Here is a 17,436-nt window from a genome sequence, read left to right on the forward strand (position 1 = left end):
ATCCCACCAACTCTGCATTCAAATACCACAAATGGTTCGAAAATTTGGTCAGGGCTATTTCGGCAATGCTGTTGTCACATTCTTTATAGTCTAACAGACTATGCAAAATACCTAAATCTTAAAATACCTCAATTTGGATTTTTTCAAACTTTGAGCGACGAGCGGCACGGGTTAACGTCGTTTGATCGAGCTCAAATTTTGGCTCTCTCAATATCTGGAAAGGGGAATCGTTTTGTGGGGTCCAGACGAACAAGATTCTGACATTTTTTTCCCCCCCCATATGAGATCCGGTCACCCTACTCTAGAGTGTCCCGTCCTTCCATAGGCCCCAATGTCAACAATTATAAACTTGTATTGAGGGTCTACCAGAGCCAACAATACAACAGAAAAGTATTGTTTATAATTGAAGAATTGGGAGCCAGAGTTCGGCGGCTTACGCACCCTGATATGTTTGCCATCCAGGGCCCCAATACAATTTGGAAACTGGCAGTCCTCCCCAAAGTCCCTTGATATCCTTAACCAGTCTTCCATCCTGGGCTCGACATGACCACTTGATGGAGTCTTGTCCAGATTTCTGTACATGTAGACCTCACTATGCCTGAAATGGTTGACTTTCCAATGAGAAACTCATGGTGGAGGGCGGCATAAGACAGGCCTGTGGACAGGAAGCTGTAGAACAACAGAAATAGTACATTTTAGAATGCCTAAAGTAGAAAAAAATCAGTTACATGCCAACCAAACTTGGTAGGAATTGAGAGAGAATAACACACACATATTTGGTGGCACAATGACTAAGTGATATGCAGGACATATTAGATCTAGCATTCTGGTGTGTAAGTTGAAACATATTTGGAGTAAGATGAGGGCATTAAACTTTGTCCAAGAAGGCCAAAAAACATAATTTTGCACACACATTATGAACATAGGGAATGTGGTTGTGTAGTACATACCGTATTGTGAGTAGAAGTCGCTCCTCTGCAGGTTTCGCTTTGCGCATCCTTGTGTCCTGAAAGGTTATCCCAGGGCGCACTGTCTCCAAGAGTCGATCAAATGTGGAAATGATCATGCGACAGTACTGGTAAAATTTCTCCAGATGCTCCCGCAGAGAAGAATAGAGGCGGTGAAAATGACCTCTTGTGAGTCGTTGCCTCAAAAGTGGATGTACCCACATGCGTCTCCTCCGGATCCACTATCACTGGGTATGGTTGCCCGAAGCGCCGTGACAAAAGCCAGGTAAAGAGAACCTGCTCAGTTGTATTGAATCTCAGACCCTCTGCCATGCTGCACAAAGAACACCAACACACCTCGTGAAAGCAAGGTGACAAATGGACAGAATGGAGGCAGCCACCTGTTTCTGAGTGTATAAATAGGGTGCAGGCTAATGATTTAAATTGTTTGCAGGCCTCAAAACCGTTAAATGTCCATTTTGCAAGGCTGCGAGAAAATCTCGCCATATGGATTGCATACGGATGTCACACGGATTACATAAGAATGCAGACATGCGCAAAATACGCGACCTCACCTTGCTTACGGATGGCCTACGGAGCACTATTTAGGGGTCATTCATCCATATTATGCATTTAAACTACGGACCGTATTTTGCGCAGGTTAGTGTGACTCCTGCCTTAGACAGACACATGCGTCTTTGGCATCTTATTTTGGACAGGCGATTTTTAGGCCAAGTCTCTCACTTGCATCTCTTACACCGATCTTCAGATGGGCATGAAACACATTCTGGTAATTGATGGTGGGGTGGCTAAATGAATAATCATTGTAGGCTGTATCCTGAATCTCATACCTCCCATAGCCCCCACTGTTATTAATCATGTACGTTCCCATTCCTGTCAGCACCATGGCCCTTTTTCTGATCACTTCATCCAATGATTCGGCCACCATATTTTTACTAAAAACCTGCACCAACTGTGTAGGATACAACTTTACAGTTTTGCAAGGTGTTTCTGATGCCCATAAACAATTTTATTTTATTAAAATGTACCCTCCATGGGGAAATGTTGGTCAGCCCATACACTTGGTGTAAGGGCATTTCATGTCTAGGAGACCCGCTCCTTTAAGTTGTGACTTTTTTAACGAGGCCTTCCTCCACGTCTCATCAACCACCGCCACTTGAACACCAGGGTGAACATGTTCTATGCTGCTACAGCTAGGCAATTTTTGGGCAAGGATGTCTATGATCCCAATAAAAAAATTTTAAAAAATGTACCCCCATGGGGAACTGTTTCTCAGCCCATACACTTAGTGTATGAGCATTACGAGTCAAGGAGAACCGCTCCTTTGTAATAGGACATGTTTTTTATGAGGCCCTCCTCCATGTTTCTTCCAAGGGGTGATTGGGGTGCGTGCAAATTTGGGTTAAGACGGCCCTTGCATTCAATGCATAAGGAAACTGTATGGCAGGAGTATCTGAATAATGTGAAGTGGGTCTTCCTGTGGCCATCCAGTACCTGGGTTCAAAGGTCTGTTGGGGTGCATATGACTTGACAACAGGGTAGGCCTTGCATTCAATGCAGCATTTTTTTTAGGAAGCCCTCCTGTACCTCTCGTGAAAAGGGTATTGGGGTGTGTCGTAATTCTTGGCAACCCAGCCACTCACTGCATAGGTAATAACAGCATAGGAGACCAACTGTTTAATAATGGCCCTTTTAAGAATATTAATGCTGCATGATGCCTCTCTAAAAAATAGGCTCTGTGACTTTCAGAGTCCTTCCTTCAGAAATGAAACAAGATGTGTTTCCTTATGTTTCACGCACCACAAGGCCAGCTAGGGTTGTTAAATGTTACAATGGCATTTCCCAGTGAATGCATTAGTATTGGTTGAAAGCAATGTTAAATTTGAAAAACGCATCAAAAAAGCTGCGTGTTAAGATAGCAAAGGTAGTGGAGGAACGCTTCGGTCTGGGGTTAATTATTTTGCCTTATATTCAAGTCATTACCCTGGAAAGGATGTACCTTTAATATGTTTCCCAGAAAAATCCATTTTGGTTTCGTTGTTGTATGTTTTTTGGTGCACCTATAAAAATGGCGTGAAACTCTGACAACATTGCTTACAGCTGTGACCTAGGAGTCAAAAATGCTTACAGGGCAATCCTCATGATGTTCCCGTGTCATTTGAGCAGTGTTTCCATCATTTTCTGACATTTTTAGTCCTTAAAAGGACCCCCGGAGGATCGCAGTAAAAATGCTCGGATCTCCCATAGACTTGCATTGAGCTCGTTGTTCTGTCCGAGTACCCGAGTATTCCAATTTACTCGACCCGTGCAATGAGCACCCGAGCATTTTAGTGCTCGCCCATCACTAATGGGCATACAAGAATTACGACGCACTCCAATACCCCTTTCACGAGGTATTGGAGGGATTCCTAAACAAATGTTTCATTGAATGCAAGGCCTGGCCTGCCCCAAAGTTACATGTACCCCAATAAGCTTTTCAAACCACGTACTGGAAGGGCGCATGAAAATCCACTTCACATTATTCACTTTGTACTTCCATACTCTTTTACTATGCATTGACTGCAAGGCCTGCCCTGCTACCATATGCACCCCAATAACTCCAATCCAGCCTTGAAAGAAACACGGATGAGGGCCTCATAAAAAAAAAAAAAAATGTACCATTACAAAAGAGCGGATCTCCTAGACTTGTAATGCCCATACTGTACACTAAGTGTATGGGCTGACAAACATTTCCCCTTGGGGGGGTACATATTTTTTTAAACTTGGTGACAGGCATCATAACACCCTTGCCAAAGAATAGTTGCTGGAGCATGACATTGACAAGCACATTCACCTATCTGCGATAATTCCACCAGCGGCACTAGAAACCCGCTCAGACAAAACGCTAGCGGCAGAGCAGGCCATGACCTCCAAGGCATAGAGAGCCAGTCCATGCCATGTGTCAAGCTTGGATACTCAATAATTAGAAGTCATGGAGGATGTTGGTATGGTCAGCAAGGTACTCCATCAGCATCTTAGAAAATATTCCATTCCTTGTGACATTCCCCCGCACCCCAGGGCAATGGGAGTGGCTGAGAAAACTGTCCCACAACTTTGCCAGTGTTCCCCTGCCTCTCCTGGATTGGAGTTGTCTCTCTCACCTGTACTCCTTGGTTGTGCAACGATCTGTTATGTCTGCTGCCAGCGTTTTGAGATGGGAAAATTTTTAATAACTCTGCAACAATGGCCCTCTGGTACTACATCATTCTTGTGCACCTGTCTGCCTCTGGAACAAGAGATTGAAAGTTATCCTTGCAGCGTGGGTCTAAAAAGGTCACTACTCAGTAATGATTGTTACCCAATATTTTGAGAACACATGGGTCACGGGAAAGGCAGAGCAACATAATCAGCCATGCGTGCCGGACTGGTAACGGGCAAGCCTTCCTCTTCCTCCTCTTCCTCCCTGTCCTCAGGCCATCCACGCTGAACAGACGGTATGACAGTTGTGGTTGTAGTACCATTTATAGCGCATGAAAGTAGCTCCTGTTCTTCCTCCTCCTCTTCCTCATTGTCAACCAATCCATGTTGTCTGTTATCACCCTGTCTGGTTCCTTGCTCCATGTCCTTGTGCTCTGTCTACAATGCATCCTTTCATCATCACCAGAGAGCTTTTCAGAATGCAGAGGAGCAGGATGCTGACGCTAAATATGGCGTCATCACCACTCACCATCTTTGTGGACGCCTCAAAGTTTAGGAGGATGCTACATATGTCTGACATCCATGTCCACTCCTGAGGTCTTATGTGTGGAGTCAAACCTGAATAACGATGTCCTTGTTGATGCTGGTGTTCAACTGCCTTCTTCTGCTCACAAATCCTTACCAACATCTGCATTGTAGAGTTCCAATGTGTGGGAACATCACACACCAGTCGGTGAGCCGGAATCTGCAATCGCTGCTGAAGCATGGCAAGGGTGGCTGAAGCTGTAGCTGACTTTCTAAAATGGGCACAAAGGTGGTGTACTTTCACCAGGAGATCGGGCAGCTCCGAGTAGCTTTTAAGAAAATGTTAAACAACAAGGTTAAGCACATGGCCCAGGCATGGTACGTGGGTCTGTTTGCCTCGCCTCAGAGCTGCCACTAGGTTCCTGCCATTGTAGCACACAACCATGCCTTGCTAGAGATTCAGCATTGTCCGCCACACATCTGCCTGCTTTTTCAGAGCTGTCAACAACTCTTCAGCATTGTGCTGCTTGTCACATAAGCAAATTAGCTTCAGCACAGCAAGTAGCTGCTTAGCTTTGGCAGCGCTTCCAGCTTTTGACTGATGTGCTAATTTTGGAGATGGAGGCTGAAGAGGAGGAGGAGGAGGTGGTGCAGGAGATGTACACTGTGGGGGCAACCCTGATTGATGTAGGAACTGTAATCCTTGGCATCGGGAGGACGTGTGCCATCCCAAGGTCTGACTGGGTCCTGGCTCTGTTAACCCAGTGTGCCGTTAACAAGATGTACCATCCCTGGCCACAAGCACTTGTCCTCTTGTCCATGGTTAGATTTACTTTACCTGTGCCCTCAACAATGAAATTACTGGGAACGTTGTGGGACACATGTTGTGTAATGCAGGGATGGCACAGCGGGAGAAATAGTGGAGGCTGGGACCGAGTACCTTGGGATGGCTGCCACTATCAGGTTGCAGAAAGAGCTTCCATCTCCATGAGCCTAAAAGGCAACATTTCGAGTGCAAGCAGACAAGAAATGTGTGAATTTAGTTTTGTGGCCTGTGGGGCGTTGGGTGCGTATTTCCGCTTGCGTTGAAATGACTGGGGTATGGACAATTGAAGGCTGTGCTGTGACGTGGACGTGCTTGATGATGGTGCTATTTGGCTGTGGGCAATGGCAGGTGCAGAGCAGAAGGCATCTTCGCATGCACCATAGATAGGGGTATTGGCTTGCACGCACAAGAGTGGTGGAAGAAGCAGTGGTGTCACTTGCAGACACTGTTCTTGGGGTTGGGCCCACAAAGTCAGGTGCTTTGCTGCCATGTGCCTGATCGTTCTGGTGGTGGTAAGGCTGGTAGTTTTGCTACTTCTGCTGATGCTGGCATGGCAGGTGTTGCAAATGGCCTGTTTGGGGGTTATCGTCAGAGTCTTTAAAAAATAAACAGACTCGGGAAGATCTAACAGTTGGACTGGCAACTTCCGTCATGTTGGTGTTAAGGGGAATGATTGAATGCCTTCTTACAGCCTGAAGGGGTGCTACGCCTCCCTCCCCTTCAATATTGACTGGTATATGTGATCTCTATTATAGTGCCACTTTTTTACCAGACTCTTCTATTTGTGGTGTCTAGGTGTTGCTGACTCCCTTATATATTATATCATTAATTATTTTTGTATGATCTTGCACTTACTTTTTATACTTGTACAATAAAATTCATATACTTTTATGAACTGCTTCCAGTCTAATTTGTTTTGGGTTTAATGTTATAATGGATGAGCTTTAATATTTACAGCCTTATTTGGGATTATAACTATATGCACACATACAGTGCCTGCAGGCCTTGCACTGATATGTATAGATCGACGTACAATCCCCTGCCTTCCTAACGCTGCAACCTACATACTCCGGAATTAGTCCTTAGGCTATGTGCACACGCTGCGGATTCACCCACGGACTTGTATCTGCGGATCCGCAGGAAAAATGACCTGCGGTTTTCCCCTGCGGATTGACACCTGGACACTGGAGTAGGTGGCAAACCGCAGCGGAATCCGCAGAAAGAATTGACATGTCAATTCTTTCTGCGGATTCAAAACCGCAGCTTTTCCGCAGTTGAAAAACCGCAGATATGTGCACAGTGGATTGTAAATCACATAGACTTGCATTGTACTGTACACTGTCTGCAGAACTGCTGCGGATCCACAGAGGCCAAAACCACTGCGGATCCGCAGCAGAAACCGCAGCGTGTGCACATAACCTTAGAAAGACTGCTGGTTTAGCTGGATTTGAGTACTTTAGGGATGGTAGACCTCACACTAATAAATCCCCAAATCTGACCTTATTTCTCTAATCCCCTCCACAACAGCACATAGGAGGTTGCCTCCCCATCCTGATTAGGGACAGGAAACAAGGTTAAATAGCCCACCCCTTCCTCTAATCCCCAGTGTTTTCCTGTCCCTAAACAGGAATGAAGAGGTTGTGCTCCATGGATGGGGCCGGCGACATCCCGGGGTCCTCCTTACCATGAGCCGGGCAGCCAGGGTCAATCGTCCTGCACCTTCCTCCCCGTTTCTGCTCCCGCCACTGGCGGGACCTGCACCATCCTCCGGCGCTTTGGCAACGCTGGATGGTGAGTGGGGCTTGGGGCCTCCCGTAGCTCCCCAGCCCGGTATTCGCTCCCCCCGTGCGCCGCATGTCTGTCTCTCCTGAGCGGCATGCACCGGAAGTGACGCACACCACGAGGCCAGGAGACGCGACGTCACTTCCTCCTTGCGTTCCACAGTGGAACTCACCGCCATCTTGGTGGGAAATTCAAAAAAAGGGGGGAAAGGAAAGTGGCGCCAGGAACTTGAGGGGGAGCGATCTCATCAGATTGGATGAGGAAAAGGAAGCTGGATCTCTGCTCCTATTTAAGGACCCTGATGGAAGACGCCATAAGGTAGGACATATGTCTGCATGATGGATGCGCCTTCCCTGAAAGCAGTGTCTGCAGAGCCTGGCTCAAACCCTGGCCCAGTGAGTACACTCGGAAAAGGGTATGTACCATTTTGGTTTAGGACCCATTCTTAGGGCCCCCCTTCTTCTCTCTCTTTCAGGGAGACAAGGATCCCACACCAAAAACGGAAGAAAAACCGACAAGCCGAAAATGCGCCATCTGTAGGAAAAAACTCTCCTCCGGTTATAAAAAGACATTGTGCCAGCAGTGCACGGCAAAAATCGTACGGGAGGAACAACCATCCCTGATAGAGGAATTAAGGGGGATGATGCGACAGGAAATCCAGTCGTCCCTATCTACCTTCTCCCAGTCATCCGGGGGGGGGGCCCTCAACCTCAAGGAAGAGGAAATACGCCCCAGAGGACATCTCAGATTCTGGACTGGAGGGAAGAGCGTGAGCTAACCCCAGTCCAGTCAGAAGATAAGAAGTGGTTCTTTTCCTTAGATGATATGGAGGAACTACTCTCAGCAGTCAGGAACACAATGGGAGTAGAAGAAAGGCCACCCCGCTCAGTGCAGAATGACCTAATTGGCGGCCTGAAAATGGTTTTCCCTATCCATGATAATATCCAGAGTCTAATCCTGGAAGAATGGGGGGAAAAAATAGAATTTTCCTCCAGCCCCCCACAAAACTTGGAAGTTACACATCTTCCATCAGCAAAGCTGCAAAAGGTTCTACACGGCGAGCTCCAAAAGATGCTATCATCAGCAGTCCCATAACAAGAACAAGGTCAGGGCCACTAGTCCCGACTGTTCTTAGTAAAAAAGCCAAGTGCGAAATACCGGGTCATCATCAACCTGAAGAAGCTAAACCAATATGTCCGGTACCAACGCTTCAAGATGGAATCGATAAAGACTATGATACCACTGATTGGACGAGACTTTGCCATGGCCACCATAGATCTCCAAGAGGCCTATTACCATGTTCCCATCCATCCCATTGGCAATAACTAAGGTTCGCAGTCACTCTAGACACGGAAGTACAGCACTTCCAATTCAGAGTTCAACCCTTCGGCATCTCTTCGGCACCCCCGAACATTTACAAAGATAATGGCAGAAGTGGTAGCATTCCTCAGAGGGAAGGAGATATGTCATCCCTTACTTAGACGACCTCCTGGTCTTGGCTCCCTCCCACACCATTCTAAGACAACACCTACAAACAGTTCTACAGACCCTGACGTCCCTGGGCTGGATGGTAAACATGGAGAAATCAGACCTGAATCCCTCAACCAGGAAGATCTTTCTAGGGACACTCCTGGATTCCCACAACCAAATATCCTTTCTTCCGTCCACCAAGCAGATGGGTGTGAGATCAAAAGTTCGGACTCTAAAAAGTCAAAGCAGTGACCATAAGGTTTGCCATGTCAACATTGGGGTCAATGACTTCATGCATCCAAGCGGTCCCCTGGGCCTAGGCCCACTCAAGGATACTCCAGAGATATATCCTTTCCCGCTAGAACAAAGACCCGGAGACCCTCAATATGAGAATCTCCCTACCCCAGCAGGTAAAGCTGTCTCTCAACTGGTGGCTCAACAAGGGAAATCTAGCGACAGGGACACCCTGGATACAAGATCCCATGACGTCAATCACAACAGACGCCAGCTAACACGGCTGGGGAGCAGTATCGTCTCAGGGAATCTTCCAGGGACTCTGGCCCAGAGGCATGGAAAAACAATTGTCAAACTACAGAGAACTGAGAGCGGTAGAAGAAGCCCTAAAGGCAGCAGAAACATTAGTCCAGGGAACCCATGTCTGAATTTACTCCGACAATATGACCACTGTGGCCCATCTACGTCATCAGGGCAGCACAAAATATGGAAGTCTGCAAAACATTTTGGCACGGATATTCAGCTGGGCAGAACACAATCTCCAGTCCCTTTCAGGTCTCTACCTAAAAGGATCTGACAACACCGAGGCAGACTTCCTAAGCAGGACAGACTTAGATCCAGGGGGATGGAGCCTCAACACCAGAGTATTCCATACCTTAACCAAAAAATTGGGTCTCCCAGAGGTAGACCTATTTGCGAGCCGGGAGAATGCCAAAACAAAGCATTACTTCTCCATAGGGCCGAACGAGAAACACTCAAGAGTGGATGCCTTCGCTCACCCGTGGAACTTTGGACTGGCATACGCCTTTCCGCCAATTCCCCTAATATCAAAAACTCTGCAAAAGGTCAGGACAGACGGGGTCAACACTATCCTGATCACCCCTCTCTGGCCAAAAAGGAGCTGGTTCGGAGCCCTAAAACTGAAGAACTCAGAGGGATACCTGATCCTGCACACGGACCGTGACCTTCTACATCAAGGTCCCATCATTCACCCGGCTCCCCACAGCCTAAGCTTGACAGCCTGCTTTCTGAAACTACAATTCTGAAAGCCAGAGGCCTCTCAGATGCAGTGATAGCTACACTTCAAAAAAGTAGGAAACCAATCACTTTGCCATATATTCCAAAATATGGAAAACCTTTTCAGCATGGTACGGATCCACTCCCATAGATCCCTTCCACCCCAACATGTCAAAAATCCTAGACTTCTTACAGGACAGGTTATCCAAGGGTCTGAAACCAAGCACCTTGAAGGTACAAATATCAGCCGTAAGTTCTTTCTTCGATCAAAGCCTGGCAGAGCATCGATGGATCAAGAGGTATATGTCAGCAGCTTCCAGAATCCATCCAAATAAATCCAACATGGCCCCGGCATGGGACCTGAATATAGCACTAAAGGGTCTAACGAACCCTCCATTTGAACCTATCGACCAGGCCCAGATAGATAAACTATCCTGGAAAACAGCACTACTCGTAGCCCTTACAACAGCAAGGAGAGTGGGAGAAATTCAGGCTCTGTCCATCAGAGAACCCGATCTAAAATTTCTGGACGATAGGCTAATTCTTCGGCTTCCTTTTGTGTCAAAAGTGTCTTCAGATTTCCACAGATCCCAGGAAATAATACTGCCCTCCTTCTGTGATGGAACGAGAGAGAAAGGGGATTCCATTCACTGGATGTCCGGCGAGCAGTTCTGACCTATTTGGAAGAGACAAAACTTTGGAGGAAAGATCAGAATCTCTTTGTTCAGTATGGCGGACCAAACAAGGAGAAGAAAGCGTCCAAAAGCTCCCTAGCTAACTGGATCAAAAAAGCGATAACGGCCGCTTATAAAAACCAGGATCTACCTCCTCTGGTATCCCTGAAAGCCCACTCCACCAGAGCTGTCTCCGTCTCCTGGGCAGAAAAAGCTGATGCATCCATTGAGCAGACCTGCCAGGCCGCGACCTGGTCTTCAGTCCATACCTTCACGAGGCATTATAGATTAGATCTTATGTCAGTACGAGATATAGCCTTTGGCAGGAAAGTCCTGCAAGCCGTGGTCCCTCCCTAAACCATTATCCTTTGGTATACCTCCTATGTGCTGTCGTGGAGGGTCTTAGAAACCCAACTACTGGTAAGTGTAGTTCTATTTTCAGTCTGGAGCTGAATGTTCTGAGCTGGGTGGCGTCAGGTCTCTTATACCCCTGATGATGCTGTGCCGCCAGCCAATCACTGCAAGACCACAACAAAGATGGCTGCGGTGTTACAGTGCCTTGCAGACAGTCCCTGCATGGTGATTGGGCCTCTAAAGACCGCCAAAAATGCTGGGTGGAGACCTGAGTTAACGCCGAGTAATCCCAGAAATGCTCGGTGCTTGTCGAGTACACAGAGTACTGTGATACTCAGGTGAGTAACGAGTAGTGGTGAGCACATTCGCTCATCACTAGATGTGAGTCTATAATCTAATATACCTGTGTCGTATAATGCACACTGGAAAGTGTGATTTTCAATAGTGCTTCTTTTCAATAGCACAAATAAGTTATATTTTAGAAGTCTTTAGTTAAGGATTATTTGTCTTTGGCAATTTAATTACTTTAGTGTAATCCTATGCTGACTTATTTAGGACAGCAAATTTTTGTTTTCTTTCAATTAAAGGACTTTTTTCTGGGTGTCTGTGTTTTCTTACAATGATTTTGGGGTTAGTAATAGGGGTGTCTTACTGACCATTACTAACCTTGGGGCTTGATGAAACCAGACAATACAAAGGTGACACTACCACCCCTTTTTGCCACCGCTACAGAACAAGTGGGAAGTGTGAGGCTAAGTGCCAGGATTGGTGCATCCTAAAGATGTGCCTTTTCTGTGGTTGCTGAGAGCTGTTTTTTTTTTTTTTTTTTAGCCTTGGGGGGCTAGTATCCATGGCCCCTTCCTAGGCTATTAATATCAGCCCGCAGCTGTCTGCATAGCCATTGCTGGTTTTTAATTATAGGGGGACCCTACGTCATTATTTTTTTTGGGGGGCCCCCATTTTAATAGCCAGTAAAGGCTAATTATACAGCTATGAGCTGATATTAATAGCCTCGGAAGCTCAATGGGCATTACCCCCTTCCCAGGCTATAAACATCGGCCCCCAGCTGTTGGCTTTCCCTCGGCTGGTTGCAAAGATTGCACGGGAGTCCACACCATTTTTTTCCAAAAAATATTTTATTAAATGTCTGTGACAAATACAATTAATACAGTGTGTGCAGCTTACAGAACATCTATATACTGTATCTCCCTAATCTATTTGTATTTAGTGTATGTAATCCATCTCTTCTCCTCTGTCGGCTCCAGCAGAGATTTTACAGTACACAGCACATGAATTGCCAGCTTTTCTTCTACCTATGTATGTGTATATATACATGTCACTGACATATGTATGTATATTCTATTCTAACTTGTCACTTTGTGATGTTACTGTTTGAAAATCATGTGTAAATGACATAAAGCAATTCTCTATGTAAAAGCTCATGTTAAAATCACACTGCATTCGGATGTAAATCGGATGCTAGGTGTGAAAAATCAGATTGTACTCACATGACACTCGCATTACCCTCCTGCGACTCTTGGCAGGGAGACTCGGAATTAATTTTTATACGTTTAGTGTGACTCTGGCCTTAAAGCCCCGCCACACACAGAGAGATCGCTGATTTGGTGATGCCACAGCGATTTTGCCAGCGATATCGCTGTGTGTGACATGCAACAGCGGCTGGTCCTCCTGCCTGGTATCGCTGATTGCGCTCGAACATCCTGGGACATTTTTGATCGGTGGTCTCTCGTCACACGCAGCGATGCGCGCTGGCCAGTGGGAGACCAATGATCAGCGATGCTGGGAGCTGGTTTCCAATGTAAACAGAGGGTATTTAAGAGCCGCGCGGCTCTTAGAAACCTGCTGTTTACCTTGGATACCAGCTTGCTCGCTGGTCCTGATCGCTGGTGGGTCTGTCTAACTATGTCCCAGGGATCCCATCCATGTCGGATCATTGGTGGGATCGCTGGGGCATTGATGCGTGTAACGGGGCCTCTAGCTGTGAATTCTCACCAGCTGGCTATAGTCCTAAAATGCATGAGAGAGACCAAAGCCATGCCGGAAACAGTAAAGATGGCCGATGATTATTTGCCTTTCTTCTCAAACCCTTGAGCCTGTGTTTTGATTTCTGCTTCTCTGTTTGTGAGCCACTACAGAAGTGCCTTTGTCTCATGTGTTTTGGTTCTGTGTTTCTGGCTACAGTCTGTTTAGCTGAAAACAAGTGTTTGCATTTGTCTACCATATCATCTTTTGGGTGCAGCTCTATATTCTTTTACACACTAACATTTCCTATTAGTGATGAATTCATTTGGATGTACTGACATTGTGTTGAGATCTAGAGCTAGTCTGTGAAATTTCAGCTAAAGCCTGTTTCATATGTCCTGATTGTCATGCTTCCACCCCTCAGGGAGTCTGGGATGCAGTTACTGACAGCTCAGCCATCCAAAATGGTATAGGGGTGTGCTGAAGCTGTTGATACTTTGACAACTTGACCATACAATCTTGTAGAGGGCGTGCTGAGCTATCAATGTGTTGAGTGACAGCTCAACTATCCAATCTGAGATTGTGAGGTGTCGGCTGTCTCCACGTGTTCATTATTCCTATTAATTGCTATTGCTTCTTAACTGAGCTATGTCTCCCAGATCTTTGCCAGACATACAATCAGTGTGTGAGGTTTGTGCTTCCTGTGCCTTTAGTTCTATATACTTGATGTTCTGCCGCACCTTGGACTTCATTCTGACCATCTGCCTGTTTAACCCCTTCAGCTCTGATTCGTTATCCTCCCGTTACTCTGACCTCAGAATGTTTCCTGACTATGCTTTTGTCTCTTCCTTCTGTTTGATGTACCCTCCTGGCTTCTGACCTTGGACTCCTTGACCGCTCTCACTTAGTTTGGCTGTGAGACGTGACTAGCATCACACTGATATTTCCGGTACTTGAGATATCAATGTCCATGTGTGTAATACTAGCGGCAACCATATGCTGCCCATGTGCTGCATCAGTAGCAATTTTGCAAGGTGAACTCGGTAACTTCTGATGATACTTAGGTCACCAGAGTGTTGCCCGGCTGGGAATGCAGTCTCAGTGACCTGTGGAAATGTCGACGATGTTACTTTCGCAGCAGTTCATTCATCAGTGATTCTCAACCTGGAAGGTCGCATCTTGGCCTCATCCAGGTTGGAAACTATTTAATTCCAAAACATGGATGGCTACATGGGACAGAACGTTGGACAGGTGAGGGATATGGTTGTTTTTTTATTTTTGTTTTATTGCAGGAGACGAGGGCTTTAATGGAATTAAGCTTTAGGTGAGTTACTATGTTTTTATTTTTAAATAAAAATTGAAGTGTTTTTATTGTTTATTTCAAATTAAAGACTTCATACTTGATGTATGGTAAATAAACACACATCAACTATAGGATTAGCAATGGAGAAGCATTTTATAGATGTCTTTTCATTACTACTCTGTGGGCTTGATGTCTCCACATAGAATAAAGGTGACATCAGCCCTACAATTATTACCCCACTTTCCACCACCACAGGGTAAGTGGGAAAAGTCAGGCAAAATGCCAGAATTGATGCATCTAATAGCTGGCTTGGGCGATCAATATTCATGGCCCCTTGCCAGCCTGAGAATAACAGCCCCAACTTGTCTGCTTTAGCTTGGTTGGTGGTCAAAAATGGGGGGGAATCTATGCCATTTTATAGAATTATTTATCTAAATAATTAAAAAAAAAAAAAAATGTGGGGACTAGGAATGAGCAAGTACACTCATTAGGATACGGTACTCAAATCCTAGTGAGTAAATTTCACTACTCGCCTCGCAATATAAGGATCTCCCGCCTGGCATGTGTTAGCCAATCACAGTAAAGCGACCGCCTTCTTTGTTGTGGCATTACTGTGATTGCCTAGCCGCGCAGTGTCATAGTCATAGCCTATCACTATGTGTGCAGGGGTCTGTGAGGCTGTGTGTGTGTGGAGAATGTGTGCGTGTCTGTCTGCGGGGCTGTGTGCGTGCGGGGCTGTGCCGACCTCTGCGGGGTTGTGCCACACACATGCCCACGCGCACAGAGTCTCCGCTCACACACATTCTCAGCCCATTACTCGCATTTCCCAAAGACTTACATTGGACTCGCTACTCGTTACAAATACCCGAATATTAGGAGCTACTCGTAGCGAGTACAGTGAATCCGAGTATTTCACTACTCGCTCATCCCTAGTGGAGACCCCTCCATTCTTGATAACCAGCCTTACAAACAGCTGAGGGTTGCAGCCCACAGCTGTGGGTTTTGCCTGGCTGGTTATCAAAAATACAGGGCAAACCACATTGGGTTATTTATTTATAATGAAGGTGGCTGAATACTCCCATCAGCCTCCACTTGCTTTCACTGTAAATAGTGGCAGCAGGTGTAGGCTGATAAGTGTTGTCATCCAGTTGACCACCGCCTACTCTCACTGTTATAAGTTGAATATAGTCCTCAACATTCTCCCCTGCTCACGTTGATATCGGGCAGAGAAGGAGAGAATGATCAGAGTGGTCTTCAACATCCAGCATCAGGGAACAGCTCTAACATTAACACTGCTTTCTAGACGTTTGTGTGTGACACTGATACATGAATGTCAACAGTATGCAGGACATTTTGCAGCCCATGCTGCTGTTAAACAGACATGTCAGCATATTTTGCCCATGGATACATGGTTTATGGAAACACTGTGACATGGGCACAGACCCATTTAGCTCAATGGGTCTATGTATGTTAGTGTCTCTGGTACGTGTGAAAACTGTCGCCATAGGTACCGCACACACTGACCGCTGAAAGGGGCCTAAGGATTATTGCTTTGCTATTCTCTGCACCTATCTTCTGTTGTCTTTAGGAAGTAGGCAGTATATTTTTGGTGGTAGTTTTATTCATTGCTTGGTATTTCATGATTTACTTCACTCGGTGATAATTTGTTTGTTCAGCACACTTTCCTTCTTGTAGGTAGTTCACATTCTGCTCTACCCTTCCATTCATTAGGAGGAATGTGAAGAACTCAACAGCTTTTTAGGCAGATAGATCTGAATTGCCATCTTCTAGCTTGTGGTTGGGGCAATCTCTACTCATGCAGGAACTACTACGGACCACTGTGTCAGGATCTCTAGTCTGTACGGGAATCGGTATGGTCAGTTGCAATTTCTAATTTGTTCCCTGTTTTCTCAAGTCAGTTGCTACACTAGCATAACAGTATTTTACTACACATAGGAATCATGTTACAAATCCCTATCCAGTGACAAAACAAAGTTCTATTTTCTCAATTAGCAAAGGTGTATGGTTTTGGGAAATGTGGAGCTAGCGCATGTATCTAATGGTCTCTTCTATTTTTCTAGATGGGAATTCCAGAAGCGATGGTGAAGCATTTTGCGCTACAGTTGACCAATGAGCTAGAATATAAGCATGAAAAAAAACAAAACTGATGCATAAAGATTTAAAACCAGACCAAGGCTGCTTCCACATAAACTAGGCCAAAATCATTCAGACACAAGCTATTGATACTCATACCATCGATGTCACTCTTCATTCCCTTCATATCCTCTGATATCAGTCGATGGTCTCGTCTTGAGATCCAGGACTGACACGTGGACCTTTAGTGTATTACATTGCATTTACTGGAAATTTTACATGGGGAAAGAGCAGGAGAAGGTGATCCTATGTTTGAAACATTTTGGAAACAATACTGCACCTCCAGGACACTGGACCCAACGTACCAATAAAGCTCATGAATTATTCAATGCATTGTTCTCTGAAGATGCAGCCACCACCACTACCAGGAGTCCAGGAAACACTTTCCTGAACTATCTTGACTTGACATGGGGAGAAGATGACTAGCTGAAAAATCCCCACAAGATTGCAGAAGCTAAAGATAAGATGGAACATTTGGAAGAGGAATTCATTGTAATTGAAGGTAAGGACAAGTAGACTGTAGTGGAGAACCAAGGGTACATTTAATGCCTTAGGGAAGCCACTTCTACTTCAGTGACACACTGCTGATTTTGTCTGACAAATTTTAAGCAAGGTACATTCCCATAGGGTATATTTGCTTCAGAGTTCACACAGGTTGATATACCCACGTTAACATATCCCTTGTATGTGCCTTTCTTATACATTTTTTCTTTGCCGGTACAGTATGAAAACTCAAAACCTTTCCCTAGGAATTTCTTTGTTTGAATAGTGCCACATTTAATTTATCTACTTGTCCAGGGATTGGTGCAGATACAGATAAAAGGGTCAATATTTTGAGTAGGACTATGTCCACTGCTATATAGTTAAAAGGTTATCTTGTACATTAATTGATCTATATCATACGCTAGAATCATATGTATTGATTGGTTGAGTACACTTATTAATTGATATTGTCTAGTAGGACTATGA

The 17,436-nt window shown here is 45.5% G+C and overlaps 1 long non-coding RNA gene across 1 annotated transcript in view; it reads left to right on the forward strand.

Annotated features, from left to right (window-relative positions):
- The window catches only part of LOC141047999 (uncharacterized), a 29,604-nt gene extending 12,608 nt beyond the window's left edge, over positions 1-16,996 (forward strand). Inside the window, exon 3 of the long non-coding RNA XR_012219937.1 lies at positions 16,395-16,996. This is a non-coding gene — a long non-coding RNA (uncharacterized lncRNA). The remainder of the gene's footprint in view (positions 1-16,394) is intronic.
- Positions 16,997-17,436: the final 440 nt, after the last annotated feature.

The sequence above is a fragment of the Dendrobates tinctorius genome, unplaced genomic scaffold (assembly GCF_039654945.1).
Source record: "Dendrobates tinctorius isolate UK_male_01 unplaced genomic scaffold, ASM3965494v1 ptg000131l, whole genome shotgun sequence".
Classification (NCBI taxonomy): Eukaryota; Metazoa; Chordata; class Amphibia; order Anura; family Dendrobatidae; genus Dendrobates; species Dendrobates tinctorius.